This window comes from Eubalaena glacialis, chromosome X (assembly GCF_028564815.1).
Source record: "Eubalaena glacialis isolate mEubGla1 chromosome X, mEubGla1.1.hap2.+ XY, whole genome shotgun sequence".
NCBI classification, from domain to species: Eukaryota; Metazoa; Chordata; class Mammalia; order Artiodactyla; family Balaenidae; genus Eubalaena; species Eubalaena glacialis.
In genome coordinates, this window is record NC_083736.1 from 2,419,761 (window position 1) to 2,440,975 (window position 21,215).

Sequence of the window (21,215 nt, forward strand, 5' to 3'; positions counted from 1 at the left end):
TAAAGGACCTGAGGCTGCAGATACTGGTCTTCCGTTGGCTTTATTCGGAGGGGCTCAGACGTGTAAACTATGGTGACATTCAGAAAACGTTTCTCTTCTTTTTATGCATTGGGCATTCTGACTTGGGAATTAATGCTTGTTCTTTATGGATGTGTGTGTGATTAAATAGTCCCCTCTGAACACTTGGGTGAATTAAAAAGATTTGTCAGCAACTCATATTGATGTACAGGCATCAACGGAGGTAAAACACGGCACGCTCTCTGTGGATACTTTTCAGCAGGGAGTTGATGGGTCTTTTAGGGAGTTCTTGTAATGAGCAATTGAAAGCTTGCCTGGACCATCAAACGACTTGCCTTGTGGAAATAAATGAAGACGGAGGGATAGCAACAGCGTACAAAGCAGACAGTCACGTGTGCTTTTTCATCTCTCAAGGTTCAGGGTGAGTGTGAGGGTGGACGGTTTTGTTCTCAGGAGGTCACATGGATGCAACATCTGGCCCTAACCACACGCTTTCTACAAAGGAGACTCTCACGGTTATCCAGGTTCCTGGAAAAGCACAGGAGGTGGAGGCACTCTTCCAGAACCGCCCAGGGAGCGTCTGTGAAATGATGTTTGCTACAATCCTCTTCCTCCCCACTTCAGCTCAGAGGATGTTTACTGACGGCACGATACTTATAAAAATCAATCAAGTGCCTGATTATCTAGTACGCTCTTCCTTATCTATTATGTTCTTCCTTTTGAGGACCTTCCTTATCTCTACGACGCTTCCCTGTTGAGGGTGGCTGGAGTCTACTAAATGGATGAAAAATCACTTCTCTTGACATATGCTTTGAAAAACGCAGGAGAAATTAAATTTCTCCCTCGAATAAGCGGCGATCGATCAAACTGGCCTTCAACTCAATGCATCTCTGTAACTCCTATGAGAGAGCTGCCTCTACAATTATGCATTATAAGCAAGGAACAACCTTGGTTTTCCTGCTGTTCTGCTGAAAAAGAGAATGGCATTTGTACGAACCGGAAGGTATAACTTAGACACACATTTTAAATGAGATTAAAAAAATATTCATTGTACTTATCTTGGATTTCTCACCAAGATAATTTGTCCTTATTTTCCATATCTCCTTTCCCTGCTTATAAGAAGTCAACCAAGGGTCCCAGGGATAGGGAGACGTCCACTTGGTGGTTGGGTGTCAGTGAAAAGTAGATTCAGTTGCATATAAAAGAAAACCAGGGGGTGGGGGAGGGATAAATTAGGAGTTCAGGATTAACATATACCCACTACTATAATATAAAACAGATAACCAACAAGGGCCTACTGTATAGCACAGGGAACCCTACTCAATATTTTGTAATGACCTCTAGGGGAAAGGAATCTGAAAAAAATGCATATATATGTAATGTAGAGCTGAATCCCTTTGCTGTACACCAGAAACTAACACAACATTGTAAATCAACTACACTTCAATAAAATAAATAAATAAAACTTAGAAAAGACAAGAAAATCCCATGAGCTTCCGTAAGGCAGAGGTTTATTTTGGGGGCGCGCTGAAGGAGACAGACCAGGGTCTGTGTGCCAGTTACACCGTCGTCAGAGGCCAGGATACTTCTGTCTTTCTTGTCCAGACCTCTTGACTCTGTGCTTCCCATCTCACTGTCAACTCATGTTTCAAGACGGCGCCTCAAGCTTTAGTCATCGTGTCCAAGACGCTGGACGCGGAAGACCAAAGGTGCTCTACGTTCAGAAGCTTTCATGCAGGAGCCACCCCACAGCCTCTGCTCACATGTCATTAGAGACCCTGCAGTGCAAGGGGAGACCGTGGGTCTTAGTCTTTAAGCTAGGCCGACGGCCACCTAAAATAAAATTAGGCTTCAGATAATAGGGACAAAGGAGAAAGCGGATGTTAGGTAGGCCATTAGGAGTCCACCGCAGGGTAGAAAATGGACCAGGTAAAGCTCAGAGTGATGGCAGGCAGAGTGGACAAAGAGAGACAGAGACGGTTAAAGAATTTAGCAGTAAGAGGGGATGCACGGGGAGAAGTCCCTGGTGGCCCAGTGGTTAGGACTCGGTGCTCTCACTGCCGTGGCCTGGGTTCAATCCCTGGTTGGGGAATGAAGATCCTGCAAGCCGCTGGGCCACAAAAAAAAAAAAAGAGGGGCTGCAGGAAGAGAAAGGGGAAAAGTGTAACAGAGTTTTCCCACATCATCTTTCAGGACCCAGAATCCCACAGCCCACAGGACACTCTTTGGCTTGAAGCCATCCTGAAATCTGGTCTTTCTTTGTGGAATTAGGATTGGATAATGCTCTCCACTGCCCTCGTCTAGGACGTGCTGGGTTAGATTCTCTCGGGCCATGATGTGAATTCAACTTTGTTCTTTCCCCAGGGAGAAAAGAACCTGCGACCTGCTGTCTGTCACACAATGACTACTTGAGATACCATTGTTTTGGCCGGGCTTGCTAAATTTGTTTTAGCTACCATTTAATCCACGTGATTATATTTTAAATGATGAAGGGACCCAGGGTTCTTATCCATTTGGGGATTTTGTTTCCTGCTCCTAGGTCGGGTGAGTAGTTCAGTGCTTGACAGTTACCTGGGGTTTGGGTTTTTGTTTTTGTTTTTTTTCAGTTCTCAGAAAAGATCTGGGGCACAGATACCAGGGCTTATTTTTGGAGAAAGAAAGAAAGACCTTGGGACTGCAGAGGTCTGCTTTTAATTTATGGGCAAAATGACAGGCAGGAAGGCTGGTTTCTGTTGACCTGCAATCCGTTAGGGGGTGAAAACTAGCAAAGGAGCCCAAGGCTCCTTTATCTCCACCTGCACACTTTATAGGAGGACTGGGGCCGGTGTGATAGCAGTGAACCGTGAGCTGGAAGTGGCTAAGGGTCTTCTTATTTGGAGGTTCATCACTGCAGGGCCAGGGAACTCTAGGAAAAGAGTCATCAGGGTCCGTGACTGGGTAGAGATCGGCCCCCGAGAGGATTTGGAACAACCTGCATTCCAAAACTGATTCAGGAAGGAACAAATAATTTGAACAGACTGATCACTAGAAGTGAAATAGAATCTGTAATAATAATTAAATTTAAAAAACTCTGCCTCTAAGCAAAAGTTCAGGACCAGATGGTTTCACTCGGTAATTCTACCAAACATACAAAGAAGAACTTAACACCTTTCCTGGTCAAACTGTTCCAAAAGATTGAAGTGGAGGGAACCCTCCCAAAGTCATTGCATGAAGCCACCATCACCCTGATACCAAAACTAAAGACACCACCAAAAAAAGAAAATTACAGGCCAATATCTTTGATGAATATAGATGCAAAAATCCTCAACAAAATACTAGCACACCGAATCCAACGACACATAAAAAGGCTCAAGCACCATGATCAAGTAGGATTCATTCTAGGTCCACAAGGATGGTTCAACATATGGAAATCAATCAATGTGATACACCACATCAACGAAAGAAAAGACAAAACCACATGATCATCTCGATAGATGCAGAAAAAAACCCCAACAACATCTGTTTGTACAGCAGATGGAGAAACCGACAGGGACTTGAACCTGCAGAGTCACAGTCAGGGGTCTATCAGTTGCATATGGGATTTGCTTTTGCACTTTTGTGGAGTTTATCCCTGCTCTGGGCTGCAATCTTGCCAGTTTTGTGGAAAGCATCCCAGGCTACATTTTATTTTAATTCTTCCCTACCCTTAGCTAGGAAGAAGAGGACCAGATTGAGGCAGGAGATAGATGGGCTCCAGCCTAGGCATTTACATCTGGCCTCCTGTTTACATTTCTTGGGGCGAGAAAAAGATGGGCTTCAGGCCGGGGAACACTTGCAACTAGCCTCCTGTTTGCATTTCCTGAGACAGGAGATAGATGGGCTCCAGGTTAGATATTTACAACCAGCCTCGTGTTTGTACTTCAAAATGGAGATAACAACAGAAACAGGGTAAACAGCCAGGCTTTGTCTCCTGTGGATGCCTTAAGATAACAGTTGTGGCTGGAACAGAAAGAGGCTAAACCCTGTTTCAGTAAAAGATCAAGAGGTCATACATTTCTCATCCTTGGGGCAAGGGAGACACCGCACATGCGCATAAAGGCTCCTTGGGGGCTCAAAAAGGAGGGATGCTAAGGCCGTCCCATAGGCCTCTGGGCTGAAATCCATCTTGGACGCATGTTGAGGAGGGTCCTAGGCAGGGCAGGTGTGGAAAAAGAAACCAGGTAATTGGCCAAAGGTAAACAAAACCGGGAAGAACTGCCCTATATGAATGAACTAACCGCCTCTTTCCTGGGCTTCTCCTCGTTAGGGGGGACGCCCACACCCTTTCTCTCCGGGTGTGCATCTCTGCCCTGCTTCTGTCTTAACTAAACAAACCGTTTCTCTGTGTGCTTTCCCACTTGTTGTGCTGGGTCTCTAATCATAAACTTTCCGCCTGTTTTTACAGTTTTGCCTCTGTGAGAAATGCATTTTTCACTGGGGGTAAGAACCAGGGGAACTCTGCTTCTAGCCTCTAGCCCTTGCTGGTCTAGCGGCTAGGATTCCTGGGGGGGGGGTTTCATCCAGGTTCCCCAGGTTCAATTCCTGGGCAGGGAACTAAGATCTCGCTTCAAGCCACGGCTCACTGTCTCTCAGAGGTCAAGAAGACTTATTTACTCTTATTTTTCATTTTCAGAGATGACATTGCTGGTCTGGGTGAGCTTTGTGTGTGCAGTTGTTCAAAATCAAACATAGAATCAGGAATTGCTTTTGGACTTGGTGTGGAAAGCACTGTTTGATTAGTCTCTGGTATTGGGAAGCTATGGCGGGTGGTGCTTCCAGATCTGTGTTAGGCTCCAAGCAAATCCAGTCCTTGTTCAAACTGAGTGATGCCTTTTCTGAGTCGTTAGCCTTCCTGGGAGCGTGGCTGTATGCATGTGGGTGGAGTACAGATGGCGCCTCAAGCTTTTTTCCCTTCCTTATTGATTTTGGGATATTTAAAAATGCTTGGCATTATACATTCTGTTGTAATAAGTAGGAAGTAAAAGCTAGGTAATAATTACGCTTGTGATACACATATTCTAAGATGATCCCCCAAATTCTTACCCCTTGGTCCACACACCCTGTCTAATCTCCCCCTGCATGTGGGTGGGGCTATGACTAGAATGGATGCCACACTTGTGATTAAGTTACATTATACAACAAAGGTGAAGGGGTTTTACAGGGGTAACTAGAGTCTCGAAACGGGTGACGTTTTGTTGATCAACAGGGATGACTGTCCTGGGTGGGCCTGACCTAATCAGGCGAGTGCCTCACAGAGGAATTTGAAGCAGCAGAGATGTTCTGTTTTTGTCCTTGAAGGAGCAAACTGCTTTGGGGTGGAGAAGGCTCGTGTGGCAGGGAAGAGCAGGTGGCCTCTGGGATCCTCAACCCTACAACCACAACGAACTGAGTCCTGTCTACAACCAGTAGGCTTGAGAAAGGACCCTGAGCTTCAGAGGAGAGTTCAGCTCTGGCCGACACTTTGATTTCATCCTCCTGGGACCCTGGGCAGAGGACCCAGCCATGTTCTGCCTGGAAACCGTGACAGAAGAAATGAGTGTGATAATTTGTTACATGGCAATCTCTAACTAATACACTGCTCTTTTCAGGTAGAAATGAGTCAGCAGTCCTTTTCTAAAAGGAGACAGCCTGGACAGCACTTCCCACTTGTCTGACATAAGACATTCTGTCTGGCTGGCAGCAGCTACTCAAATGCCAAATACCCTGATGTGGAAGAAATTTTGTTCTGTCATGCTAGCTTAGCAGATCCAAACCTTGGGGTTTTTTTTTGTTGTTCTTCTTCTTATTATTTTTGTTTGTTTTGTTTTGTTTTTGTTTTTGTTTGCTTGGTTTTTGGTTTGTTTTTGTTTTTGTTTGTTTGGGTTTTTTGGCTTGTGGGATCTTAGTTCCCCGACCAGGGATCAAACCCAGGCCCCCAGCAGTGGAAGCACAGAGTACCAACCACTGGACCAACAGGGAAGTCCCCAAAGCTTGTTTAGACAGAGATGAAATATTCTATATCAAGATGCTTTTTGGGATACTCCCAGGTAGCTGCTTAAAACATGTCGTGTGAGGGCTCACTCTCTCTTGCATGGCCATTTCACTCCACTTGCGCTGGAAACTGGGTGTATTTGAGGACATGGACCGTTCCGATAAGTCACCATCCATTCTGTCTACCGCGTACCTCGAAGGTGATAGGAAGGTAACAAGAGTCCCAGGAAGGCTGCCCTGGATTATGAGTTTTACAGCCCAGTTCTGCCAACGCTTTACTTTTTTTTTTTTTTTTTTTTAAATTTTTATTTATTTATTTACTTATGGCTGTGTTGGGTCTTCGTTTCTGTGCGAGGGCTTTCTCTAGTTGCGGTGAGCGGGGGCCACTCTTCATCGCGGTGCGCGGGCCTCTCACTATCGCGGCCTCTCTTGTTGCGGAGCACAGGCTCCAGACGTGCAGGCTCAGTAGTTGTGGCTCACGGGCCCAGTCGCTCCGCGGCATGTGGGATCCTCCCAGACCAGGGCTCGAACCCGTGTCCCCTGCATTGGCAGGCGGATTCTCAACCACTGCGCCACCAGGGAAGACCCAACGCTTTACTTTTATTCTTGAAATGGATAAGCAGTGTCCTACCCTTTTCCTGAATCTGCTTTGCAGTCGAGAGCAGTGAATTATATTGTTTGACTGTGGGCCAAACAAAGAGCTCTGAGCCAGGCCATGGCTGAAGGTAATTTCTCCTGATCAGACTTACCTAGTCACACCAGGCACAGAATAAAGCAAACCTCAGAGTCAACAGCAATTCATTCATAATTTTTTGGATGCATTATTTAATTTTCCTATTTCACTGTGCTCAAAGAGAGACACATGCCCGATGTTAATTCCCCCTCCCCCAACCAGGTGATGTTTTAAAGGAGCCCAAGAGCGGTAGCAAGGAGACATTTTACAAGGGGTTAAGAGGGATTCTGACTTATCATTTTCATGAGAACGCTTACGTGTAATGAGTTTGCCTCTTGGCCATTCTCCGTCAGGCATGTGGAGGAGCTGGGACGTTGGGTGGGTACCCCTCTCGGCGACCTAAACTTTAGTCCTAATGCCTTTTGCCTACACTGATGCCCTGCAGGTGGCTTTGGTTTATTTCTTTGTCTTGAGCGAGGCTGGTGTTGTGCTTGTCCCTTAGTTCCAACAGCACCTCTTCTCTAGCTCCACGGGCTTTCCTTAGCAACCTGGCCTCAGACGTCATCGCTGGTCGTATTTGGGAAGCTGAGCTTCCCTAAACATCCCTAGACACCCCCAGGATGTGCCCCAGAACTTTCTGGAACGGCCCGTGTAATTAACGAGACTGAGAATTCACTCTGAACAAGGACCTATTGTACAGCACAGGGAACTACCTTCAATGTCTTGTAATAACCTATAATGGAAAAGAATCTGAATCACTTTGCTGTACACCTGAAACTAACACTGCATTGTAAATTCACTATACTTCAATTTTTTAAAAAATAGTTAAAAAAAAGAATTCATTCCAAGTAAAGGCAATGCGGGACTCGTTTCCCAGTTTGAATTTCTAATCACGGAGAAGCACGTAGATGTGATTTGTCGTTGTCACGCTGCCCATGTGATTCAGCAGAGCCTCGGGCTTGCAGAACAGATTGGGGGCTGCTCTGTCTAGGCCTGCCCATCACGGGCCCTTGGGGGATGCATGGTGCCGTGCCCGAGGTGAACACAGCATCATCTGTGCCGCCCGTCCCTTGTTAAGAATACATGGGGAAACTCTACTCGTAAAGCCTTGTGTCACTATCTTTTATATCGAGTCCTCCTACCTTTCCAGGGTTTTGAGGGAGTGGTTCTGTTTACTGAAGAATTAGTGGCACTGACATACTTTGAGCTGATCGAACTTCAGGGCATGGAACAAGAGTGTGGCAGTGCATTCAGGTCACGTCTCCCCATCTGGAGAGAACCTTCTGAGAAAGCGCTTGGGTAGCCACATTAAAATACACATATTAGGGTCAATACAAAATTCGTGTCAGTCCCACCTAGCTGCGAAAATGTAGCTGTTTCAAAAACAAAGTAGAAAACAACAGTGACAGGTTTTTTGTTTTGTTTTGTTTTTAAACGCGGAGCCTCTTGGTGCATGTCTTTGCTTGATGGGTAAAACTTGTCTAGGGATATTTCAGGGATGCCTAAGGCATCCTGTTTGGTTTCTTTGATTCTTGGAAGAGATGCTTTGCTTTGACAAGGCTCAGAAAGCCCCTGGGAATTGGGTAAACAGTCTTGGAAGTCAAGGTAACCGTCTCCAAGGAAAAGGTGTGCCTCAGGTAGAGAGAGAATGGATGAGAGAGAGCTATGCCTGTGAGTATCCTGGTTGTCTGCTGGGGACTCTGTGGGGTTTGTGGGCACACCATGGGCTGCCCCATGGGGTACAGACAGCAAGGGGGAGCTTGAGTGTGCAAGAGGGTTGACTTCCAAGATGGCGCCATGCGCTGGCCTGGATGCATGGGTGGAAGCTAGTGGCTTAGCTGGGGATGCTGCCTGGCCTTGGTTCTCCTCCACGTGGCTAATTCAGGCTTCTCACGGCATGGGGGGGGGTCTCAGGGCAGCTGGACTTTCACATGGAGGCTGATTTATCCCATATCACAAAAGCGGAAGCTTCCAGCTCTTCTTAGACTTGGCATGGGTGCAGCCACCCTCTGCCATGTTGTGCAGGTAGGATAAATCATGTCACAGGGTCACCCTAGCTCCAGGGGAGGGGACCCACGGGGGCATGAGTATGCGGGGTCAAGGTTTATCTGGGGGTCCTCAAAGTACAGTCTACCCTCATTACCTGTGGGATCCTCTGTTTGCAAATTGGACTACTTGCTACAGTTTCTTTGTAAACCAAACCAATATGGCGGCACTTCCCCGGTCATTCGTGGAGCTGCACAGATTGGGGAAAAATGTCAGTTCCCAGGTGAGGTTGAGGAAGGTGACCCTCTCTGCCTTCTTGTTTCCGCTCTTACTGTAAACAATGCCCTTTTCTCATCTATTGAGTGCCAACTTATTTTTTTGCATTTGTGCTTCTGATTGGTGATTTTACTGTTTCAAGCGGGGCTGAAGTTCTGTCCAGGGCTCCTAAGGGGGAGCAGGTAGTGACAGGGCTTACAGAGAAAATAGGTGCGTTAGATAAGCTTCCTTCAGGCAAGAGTTTTAGTGCTGTTGGCTGTGAGTTCAAGGTGAATGCGTCAAAAATAAAGATTAAACGAGGAGCCTTTTGACAAGCAGAAACACACACAAAGCAAGGTTATGTACTGATTAGCTGATGAAGATGTTGTGACCAGTGGCTCGCGCAAACCTAACCGAGGATGCCCCCAGGGCTGGTGGTTCAGTTTCTGCTAACGTAGCACCCGCAGTGGCTTTACAGGACATAACCGGCATGAGTCATGAGAACAGGCTGCAACAGTCCACTACAAACGCCCACTCCGCTGTAGTTTTGGACCCACATCTGAACCAAGCGGTCAGGAGACCCCAGGTATCCTGAGAATGTGTCTGTGGGGCCGGTGTCCGTGGGTCCCTCACTGCCCTTGAGTTGAGCAGGTCTTAGAATAGAGTGAATGGACATTTTTCTGTTCGGCCGATTCTAAAATGTGGGTGTGGACCAGCAAAGCTACTTCACTAGATGTTTTTTAACTTTCGCTTTGAAATAATTGAGGACTCCTGATAGGGCAGGAAACATTTTTTTGTCCACAGCTCTTACCCCCGGAAAGAAACAGGATAAATATGTGAGGTGACGGATGTGTTTACTAGATGGTGGCGATCTTTTCACCACGTCTACGTATATCAAATCTCCACGATGTACACTTGAGATACCTTACGATTTTATTTGTCAACTATAACTCAGTAAAGCTGAAAAAAGTTGTTGCATATTATGACAGCACCAAACTGTACTGAATAAAGAACCCATATATTATTATTTTTCAATCTCATTCAATGCATAACATGAAATGAAAGCTTTTAAGCAGGATTTATCCCCCGTGACAAAACCAATCTTAAATACGCAAGCCATTTGAAAGACACTTGAACACCAGCCAAGAAAGCACTTTCTGGTGTCTGCAAAATGATTAACTTGATTTTGAAACTACCTATGGAAAGGGTGCCTGAAGAGAAGAGTCACCAGGGACCAGAATGGCTTTGTCCCCCTTCATTGCCTCCTTGTGCCCCGGAAAGCTTGCTTAATTTGCAGAGAGGGACGTGGGCGTGAATCGGTGGCACCGTAAATTACCCGTGGGCAAGCTGAATGCGTCACCGGAGGAATTTTCCACACGTGTTGGCCAGTTTCCCAACGTAGGAAATAAGCAGATCCAAGAAAGGTGTTCCACAGCAGCTTAGTCCTGCCGACGAAAAAATTGCACGTGAGACTTGTGAGCTAAGTTCTATTTGGGGCAAAATGAGGGCTATAGCCAGGGAGACGGCACCTCAGACAGCTCTGAGAACGGCTCCAAAGAGGCAGCAGGGGAGGCGGGAGGTCAGCATATATGGGATTTTGGCGAAGGGGGAGTACATGCGATCAGGCACATATTTTTGCAGAAGGTTTCTGCTAGTCACGCGGAGATGTCACCAGGAAGGATTTTAGTGCTTCTGTGGATACGAGGAGATGCAAGCATTGGGCTCATAAAATCGTCTCCTGAAAATATCTAACTATCTGAAGACCTGTTCTGCCAGTTTTTCCCAGAGCACAGAGTTCCTCATTCCTGGTCTCCACCCTGAACTACTTTCCAGGGGTGTTGAAGGTCAGCAGCTGCAGCGGCTCTTGATTTAATCCTCGTACAGGTAGACGGCAAGTGCCAATTTGTAGTTGACAGTTCTAAGGTCTGGCCCTTGGAGAAGCTCAAGAGTGAGGGGCCCCATTTGTCTGGCGTTGCGGGGCAAGGTGTGCTGGTTTTTCCATCCGTTTCTGCCCAGTGCACAGGATGTATGGGGCAGACATACCAGCCAGAGCTGCCGTTTTCCCCGAAATGTTGTTCTCCTTCTGTTTCTCTCCTGTGCTCTGTAAACTGATGCCTCTCCAAAGGCCTGAAAAACGAGAAGGGAGAGGGCAGGGGGCTGTGCCAGGGGGCTGTCCCCCCGCCCCGTGCACGCCGCGAGTTCTCCCAACAAAGCAGGAGAGCCCTGGATGGAATCCAATCTCACAGGGGACCTGGAACGGGGACCCTTTTGAAGACTGGCCCTGAATGAATCTGTCTGCAGAGACCCAGCTGCTTTTTTGCAGACAGGTGTGGCCAGTGCCCGATCCCCACTCCAGGGCTTTGAAGGAAACGATGACCTCCTGCAGGTGATGGGGGTGGCGCGAGGTCCCGCAGCCCGGCAGGTAACTGTAGCGCTTGTACAGTGAGCGCTCTCTGGCTCGGATCCGCGGCTGCAAGGGGTTCTTCTTCAGGTGGATTTTCTTGTGATTGAGAAAAGGGGCAGTTTGGGGCTGGAAGGAAGTATGCACATGGCTTTCCCGGGCAAGCCTGGTGTTTCCACCTGTGGGCGGGAGGATGCAGGAGAGCATCGCTGGAAGGCAGCTCCATCCAGCGGAGAGGAAAGGCCGTTTAGGAGATGCTCCGGGATTGAAATGATAAACCTGGGGTCCTGTTATGCCCTGGGCTTCCCCCAGCCGGCTGGGGAAATAGGACCCTCAGGAGGGTGAGAAAATCCAGGGGGACCACCTTTCCTGCTGGGCGGGTGTGCACACGTGGGCTCCTGGCTCCAGAGGCTGCCGGGAGGGTGACAGGGGGACCCCTGGGTAGCTGCCCTGAAAGGAGGGTCTGCAGTGCAGAGGAGCTCAGAAGACAGATGAGATGCAGGCACTGCTGAGAACCAGAAGAAACCTAACCCCTGAGGACCAGTGTACAGGCTTCTGTTTCCTTTTGGCGACTAGCCCTTGACCTAGATACGACGAGACGCTCGGCTAAAAGGGCACGGTGACCGCACCGTGGATACACAGACGGAATAGGAAACCACGCTAAAACCGGTGCCAGTGTGGGACATTCTCCTTAGCCTTCTGAGGCTGGCGGGACGTTTCACACCTGGGGAGGATGGGTGTCCCATCTCTGAGACCGCGTGTTTTCGTTTTCTGTTTTTCTTGTGGTGACATGCACACACGTACGATTTAAAGGTTGAACGGTTGTGAAGTGGACCCTCCTGTGGCAGGGACACATTCACAGCATGTACCGATCTTAGAACGTATATCCTACGCGTTGGTGGTCACCATGCCCCAATCTTCCCACTTCCCTGCCAGCTCCCGGGAACCACTCCTGCCTCCATAGATCTGCCTGGGGGTATTCAACGCAGACCCTACCAGCCGCCCCAGCCCTCGGGGACGCATTTTCTCCCATCTGTCTGGTGGTCTTGGTGAGGGAAGAAGAGATGCCACCCTGTACGGCATCTGCAGGCTCTAGGACTTTTCTCATGAGTTGCAGCTTGTTTGCCAAATCAATAGAGGAAAACTTCAGGGACGTGCTGGGACAGGTACGGGGCCGACTTTGCCCCTGGAGATGCTTCCAAGTTTCTCTGACAGGGTAATAAGGGGTATTATTATCTCTTCACATCCGCGGAGCGTCTGCTACTCCTGGTAGACCAGGGCCATTATGTGATCTAAAAGTACGGATCTTTTTAAAATTTTTATTGGAGTAGAGTTGCTTTACCACATTGTGTTAGTTTCTGCTGTACAGCAAAGTGAATCAGTCATACGGATACATCTAATCCCTCTTTTTTGGATTCCCGTCCCATTTAGGTCACCACAGAGCACTGAGTAGAGTTCCCTGTGCTATACAGTAGGTTCTCCTTAGTTACCTATTTCATACATAGTAGTGTATATATGTCAATCCCACTCTCCCAATTCATCCCACCCCCCCGTCCCCCTTGGTGTCCATACGTTTGTTCTCTACGCCTGTGTCTACATGTGCGTTGCAAATAAGTTCATCTGTATGATTCTTCTAGATTCCACATATAAGCAATATTATGCAATATTTGTTTTTCTCTTTCTGACTTACTTCACTCTGTATGACAGTCTTCATGTCCATCCACGTCTCTGCAAATGGCACAATTTTGTTCCTTTTTATGGCTGAGTAATATTCCATTGTATACATGTACCACATCTTCTTTATCCATTCATCTGTTGATAGACATTTAGGTTGCTTCTGTGTCCTGGCTATTGTAAATAGTGCTGCAGTGAACATTGGGGTGCATGGATCTTTTTGAATTACGGTTTTCTCAGGGTATATGCCCAGTAGTGGGATTGCTGGGTCGTATGGTAGCTCTATTTTTAGTTTTTGAGGAACCTCCATACTGTTTTCCATACTGGCTGCACCAACTTACGTTCCCACCAACAGAATGATGCCCATTCTGACCGGCATGAGGGGATACCTCATGGTAGTTCTATTTTTATTTTTTTAAGGAACCTCCATACTGTTCTCCATAGTGGCTGTATCAATTTACATTCCCTAAAAGTACGGATTTTAACCTATCGATTTTCTCCTAATTCTACATCATCTCCTGATATGGTTTCTTTATTGTCTTCCAGGTAACCTAGGGAAGGTTGTAAAGATAATGATATTTATACATGTGTCAGATTTTTGACAGTCTCACAGGCATATTTGTTTGCAGAAATTCCCCCCCAAAATGCACAGGTAAATCTGTTGACAGCAAGCTACGCACACATGTAAAGGAAGATTAGACCCTGCTTGGCTGTTGACCACAGCAGCTGGAGAGGGTAGGGGTGGGGGAACTGGGATTCTCTCTGCTCTTAACTTTAGGGGTGATGCTACTTAAGACTTTGACATTTTGGTGGAGGACTGTCTTATTGAAGTAGAATTTACATAATGTGAAATTCACCGTTTTAAAGGACTCAACTCAGTGATAGTTAGGTATTCGTCATGTTGTACAACCTCCATTTCTATTTAGTTCCAGAAGGTTGTCATCAACCCAAAAGGAAACTTCATACCCGTAAAGCCCTCACTCCCAATTCCCCCTTCCCTCAGCTCCTGGCGACCACTAATTTGGTTTCCATCTCTGTAGATTTTTCTATTCTGGATATTTTATATAAAGGGAATCGTGCAATATGTGGTCTTTTGTGTCTGGCTTCTTTCACTTTGCAGAATTTTTTGAGGTTCAACTACATCATAGCATGCCTCAGTACTTTGTTCCTTTTTATGGCTGAGTACTCTTCTATTGTATGGATGGATCCCATTTTGTTTATCCATTCATCCACTGATGGGCGTTTGGGTTATTTCTTTCACAGGTATTTTTTTAAATTAATTAATTAATTAATTTATATTTGTCTGTGTTGGGTCTTCGTTGCTGCGCGCGGGCTTTCTCTATTTGCGGCGAGCGGGGGCTACTCTTCATTGCGGTGTGTGGGCTTCTCATTGTGGTGGCTTCAGAGTACGGGCTTTAGGCACACGGGCTTCAGTAGTTGTGGCGCATGGGCTCAGTAGTTGTGGCGCATGGGCTCAGTAGTTGTGGCGCACGGGCTTAGTTGCTCCGTGGCATGTGGGATCTTCCCAGATCAGGGTTCGAACCCGTGTCCCCTGCACTGGCAGGTGAATTCTTAACCACTGAGCCACCAGGGAAGTCCCTATCAGACGTATTGTTAAACTCATGCCTCAAGACACCAGGGCTAGATTATCTCAGATTCCTTCCAGCTCTGGAAATTCAGATGTAAATAAATAGCAGCTTGCCATTTGGGTCATGCGAGCTAGGTCTGTGTGAAGCGTGTCAATTGGGATGAAGTTGAAAGAGAAAAGGAGATACAGGGGACTTCCCTGGTGGTCCAGTGGTTAAGACTCCGCAGTTTCACTGCCATGGGCACAAGTTCAATCCCTGGTCTGGGAACTAAGATCCTGCAAGCTGCGCAGTGGGGCCGAAAAAAGAAAAGGAGATACAGACAGGCTCTGAGAGAATGGAGAGAAATCTAAGCCATAAAATGGAGATGGTGATAAAGGTTTTGATTATAGAAGTAGCTTTATTAAAAAAAAGGGCAGAGTTATTATTTTGTTAAAAAATGTGAAGGTAGGTGTGAGTTTGGCTTTGAATCATTAACCCACAGCTTTTAAATTTTTCTTTAAACTCTTGAATTTGTTTCAAACCATTTCTTTTGCCACATTAGGTAAAATTGTTTGCTACTTTAAAATTTTAATTGTTGTGGGGTTTTTTTTTTTTTTTTAGGGGACTAATACTTCCTGGATACTTTTCAAAAAATTAACAGCTTCATTGAGACATAATTCACATACCATAAAATTAATTCACCCATCTAAAGTATTCAGTTTAATGGTATTTAGTATATTCATAGAGTTGTGTAGCCATCCCCACAACTTTAGAAACATTTTAGAAACATGTTTATCATCTCAATAAGAAACCCTGTACATTTTAACTATTAATTAGAATAGTTTCCCTCTCACTTTCCCCCAGCCTCCCCCCTTAAGTAACCACACACCTAATTTCTGTCTCTATAGATTTTCTTCTTTTGAACTTTGATAGAAATAAAATCACGTACTATGTGGTCTTTTGTGACCAGATTATTTCACAAAGTATGTTTCCAAGGTTCATCCATGTTACAGCATGTAAACGACTTTGTTCCTTTTTATGGCTAAATACTATTCCATTAATGGGTATACCACATTTGTTTATCCATTCATTAGTTGGTGGATCATTTTGGGTTATTTCTACCTTTAGACTATGATGCTAAAGCTAAAGCTATGTGGGTGCAGGTTTTTTGTGGATGTATGTTTTCATTTCTCTTGGGAGTAGATTTGTCTTAACCTCTCCACGCCTTGGTATCCACATTTATACAATAGAGAGATTAGTACTTTCTTCATAGGATTTTAGTGAGAAATACGTGTCCTTAGATTTGCAAAGAAGTTAAAAAAGAGCCTGACACATAATGCGTGTTTCACAAATAATAACTACGGCTATCATTGGTGATACAGGCATCCCTCAGTATCTGTGAGGGATTGGTTCCAGGACCCCTCAGATACCAAAATCTGTGTCTGTTCATGTCCCTTATATAAAATCGAGCATGATATGGCTTATATGTGGAATCTAAAAAAAGATACAACTGAACTTATTTACAAAACAGAAATAAACCCACAGACATAGAAAACAAGCTTAACGATTAACAAAGGGGAAAGTGGGGGAAGGATAAATTAGGCGTTTGGGATTGACATACACACACTACTATGTATAAAATAGATAAACAACAAGGACCTACTGTAGAGCACAGGCAACTATGTGCAATATCTTGTAATAACCTACAATGGAAAAGAATCTGAAAAAGAATATATATATGTATATAAATATATATGTAACTGATTGGCTTTGCTGTACACCAGAACATAACACAACATTGTAAATCAACTAAACTTCAATTTTAAAATAAATAATCGATAGCATTTGCATATAACCTACACTCATCCTCCCGTATACTTTAAATCATCTCCAGATGATTTATAATATCTAATACAAGGTAAATGCCCTGTAAATCGTTGGTGGCATGCAGCAAATTCATTTGGTTTTTGGAATTTTCTGGAATTAAAAAAAAAATTTTTTTTTGATCTGATGTTGGTTGAATCTGTGGATTTGGAACCTGCAGATACAGAGAGCTGCTGATACACAAGAGGAAGCCTGTGTAAGGACGGGGATGGATACTTGCTGGGGACCAAGGAGAGCTGTGTGTTGGGACTGTTGAAGTTGAATTGTGTCCCGAATAAGAATAGGTTGAAGGTACCCCAGGTACCTGTGAATGTACCTTATCTGCAAAGAGAGCCTTTGTGATTTTAATTAAGATGTAAATTAAGATGAGGTTAGAGGGTGGCCCTTAATCCAATATGACTGGTGTCCGTATAAGAAGAGGAGAGACACAGTCACAGAGGAGAAGCCACGTGAAGACGGAAGCAGAGACGGGAGGCATGCGGCCACAAGCCCAGGGATGCCTGGAGCCCCCAGAAGCTGGAAGAGGCGGGAAGGACCCTCCCCTGGAGCCTCTGGAGGGAGCGCGGCCCTGGGACACCTTGACCTCAGACGTCTGGTCTCCAGGACTGAGAGAGTAAATCCCTGTTGTTTCAAGCCACATTGTTTGTGGTAATTTTTTATGGTAGCCCTCGGAAACTCCTACGCTGTGGTACTTTTAGAATTGCCTGGGGAGGGACCTGTCATGGGGACTGTGTGCCTTTTAGGATGCTGAACAGCATCCCTGACACCCACCAGACGCCAGTAGTGGCCCCTCTTCAAGTTGTGCCACTAAAAATGTCTCAGGGCATCTCCAGGTGTCCCCATGGGGGCAGGACTGCCCTCGGTTGAGAATACCCGGTCTAGACCAAGGAGTCTGTAACAGATTAAGGAAATGCTCTCTAACAGTTAAGTGCTTTGCAACCATTAACTTGCAAAGGGATCACAGGGAAATTGTGTTAAAATGCAGATTCTGAGTTCAGAAGTCTGGGTGGGATGTTTTCCTTCCTAACCTGCTCCTGGGTGATGCTGGTGGCGCAGGAGGTTGGGCCACTGTCAGTCTTGAGGTCACGTGACATGTAGTAAAAGGAGAGGTAGGTAAGAGGCAGAACTGAGGTAGAACCCATGGGCTGTTTCCTTCCTTCCTCCTTTAGAAAAAGGACACCAGAACAGTTGATTATCCCCAAATGTCATATTCTTTGGGGTTGGTTCACGGGGGTTCCACAAATGGAAGTCCTTGGTTGACTACATATTTTTATCAGGACCTCGTCTCTCCAATATGGTAGAGCTAATAAGCTCGTTTCCTTCTCCAAAGAGCATTTTTTTTTTTTTTTAAATTTTTATTTATTTATTTATTTATTTATTTATTTATGGCTGTGTTGGGTCTTCGTTTCTGTGCGAGGGCTTTCTCTAGTTGCAGCAAGTGGAGGCCACTCCTCATCGCGGTGCGCGGGCCTCTCACTATCGCGGCCTCTCTTGTTGTGGAGCACAGGCTCCAGACACGCAGGCTCAGTAATTGTGGCTCACGGGCTTAGTCGCTCCGCGGCATGTGGGATCTTCCCAGACCAGGGCTCGAACCCGTGTCCCCTGCATTGGCAGGCAGACTCTCAACCACTGCGCCACCAGGGAAGCCCTCCAAAGAGCATTTTTGTGTTTGAAAGGAAAGAGCACCAGACCCCCTCCCCTGTGTTAAACTTGGTCAGCTCCTTTCAGCTTGTTTCCAACATAAATCTGATTGCATAAGGTAGAAAAGCATAAGGTAGAAAAAGAGAATGAATATTTTCTTATGTCAAGTGGGTGCATTCTTAAAATCGAATCCTTTAAGCCTTGAAGTATTGGTCTGTCAAGTTTAAAGCTCTCCACATGGGGTTAGGTCTCTGATCACCCTTGAGGTACTGAGGTGCCATGTTTTAAAGCTTTCTGCATAGAGGTTGGTTTAAGATAAGTTTCTGATAAGGAAGCATTGTGTTTATTTCACGTGTAGGCTAACTGTAAGGTGTGCCCTGTGAGCCCTGAGGGATTAGGAAGGGAAATCACACCGGTTTCTTCCTCCTGGTGGTGAGAGAGTGTCCCTGCTCCCAGGAGAGACCCACTCTTCAGGGAGTTAATTATCAGACCCACCGATGATGCAGGATCAGCCTCTTGAGCCCTGGGGTTCTGCCAGGGTCGGAGCTGCCAAATACCAGCTCCTGTTTGCCCAAGGAGGTCTTCTGCCCAGTTTCAGATACAAGCACTTCTTCCCAGTCACCAAAGAAAATGACTCGTACGGTCTTGCTCCAGAACATGGCTTCATAACTAACAAGAAGGGATGACTGAGACAAAGTATTAAGGAGTTTTAGGGAAGAACACAACATGAAGTATTCTTGAAAGACAAATGCACCATGTAGCCCGTGATGGGGGATTGGGGCTCAGCTACTGAGGTGCAAAGATAGGACACTTCCCCACGGGTGCCTGGAAACCAGGGTCAAGGATAAATCCAACTCTGTGTGTGTGTGTGTGTGTGTGTGTGTGTGTGTGCGCACTTTAATTGTGGTAAGATACACATAACACAAAATTTCTATTCAACCCTTTTTAAGTGCACAGTTCAGAGGCATTAAGCATATTTACATTGTTGTGCAACCACCCCCACCATCATCTCCAGAACTTTTTCATCTTCAGCAACTGAAACTCGGTCCCCATCCAACACTAACTCCTCATTCCCTCTTCCCCCAGACCCTGGCAACCAGTAGTGTCCTTTCTGTCTCTATGAATTTGCCTATTCCAGGCACCTCCTGAGTTGATTTAATTTAGATCCATTATATGTGAGTTTGTATGTAACATGCTGAAATCTGCAGGATATTAATCATGATGATGGTGATGATGATGGTGATGGTGATGATGGTGATGGTGGTGGTGGTGATGGTGATGATGATGATGAGATGATGGTGACGGTAATGGTGGTGATGGTGATGATGGTGGTGATGGTGATGATGGTGGTGATGGTGATGATGGTGGTGATGGTGATGATGGTGGTGATGGTGATGATGGTGATGATGATGGTGATGGTGATGATGGCGGTGATGGTGATGCTAATGGTGATAATGGTGGTGGTGGTGATGATGGTGATGATGATGGTAATGGTGATGGTGATGATGGCGGTGATGGTGATGCTAATGGTGATAATGGTGGTGGTGGTGATGATGATGGTGATGATGGTGATGGTGGTGATGATGGTGATAATGGTGATGGCGATGCTGATGGTGATAATGGTGTTGGTGATGGTGATGGTGGTGATGATGGTGATGGTGATGTTGGTGATGACAGAAGCTGCTTTCTGCCCTGTGCTCTGGGACCTGTGTGTGCCGACAGCTTACTTGCCTTTGCCTGAGGCACCATTGGCTGTGGGTGAAGAACACTGCTTGGTTTTCTGCTTTTTGTGTTTAGGATTCTTTATGTTCTCTTTATAGTCATAAAAATCCTTCACAATCTTGTCTCAAACATTGGATTCATTCTCCTTTCTCTCTGAGAAAACAATAAGCGTTTTGACTAAGAAAAAAATCCTAAGACTGCAAGAAAACAAATACAGGCTTTAATCAGCGGCTCTCCCAGCAGCCTGGGGTTTGCATGTGACAACAATAACCCTTCACTCCCCCATGCAGGGCCACGTCACTTGGTCAACATGTTTTAACCAGGGAGGCATAATTAACACAAAAGCAACTGGTTCCCAAGGAGAGGGATCCGAATGGGTTTTGTGTGTGAGAGAAAGGTCCACCCACTTGAGGACATAGAATGGCATTTTATTCAAACATAGTTAACTTTGCAGAATTAATCTGGCACTGCTGCGTATCATTTTTATGACCTTCCTGCCCTGTTCTTCAGAGAACTCTAAGAAATTTGACCCACAGACCGTATGAAGTGAAAGTTTTTTGTTATGGTAGTCAACATACTTAGGGTTTTGATAGACTGTGATAAGTCAATTTCAGAACTTTCTTTCCCCAAATATGCAGGATCGTATGAGATGATACATAAGCATCCTGCGGACATCTTGGTCAGCTGATCAAGATACTTAGGGTTTAGATAGACCGTGATAATGCATATAGGGCTTTAGAGCAACACGAAATTAGAAAAGTAAATACTTATACTCCAACTGTGGCCTCGAACAGTCACCCAGCTCCCTCTGTGTCCCCCACAAGGAAGGGCAATGCTGACCTTGTATGCTCTGGGTCTGCTCTTAGCGTGTAACCAGCTTTCCAAAGAGCACCCCTGCTCATCTTGGCAATGCAGTAGACAGGCGTGGGGTCAGTATGTGTGCTTTTGTTGCCCCAGAAGTTTTTGGTTCTGTTTCTCTGATTAAACCTGTGAAGGTCTCATGAGCAGAGAGAGTTGATGTTTCAGTCTGAGTCCACAGACAGGAAGAATTCCCTTTTGCTTTGGGGAGGGTCAGCCCTTTTGTTCTGTTGAGTGCTTCCACTGATCGGATGAGACCCACCTACATCATGGAGGGCAATCTGCTTTACTCAATCTACCAATTTAAATGTTAATCTCATCCAAACACACTCTCAAGAATTACCCAGCATAATGTTTGACCCATGATTCAGGTGCGCCATGGCCCAGTCAAGTTGACATATAAAACTAACCATCAATGTATGACATGGATGTAAGCAATTAGTCCAGGCAATGTATCATGACACAGAATACCTGGATATGATTTGCTCCTAGTAAATCCAGAATAAGTCCCAATTCTCAGAAACTCTGTATGAAATAATTCTAGAAT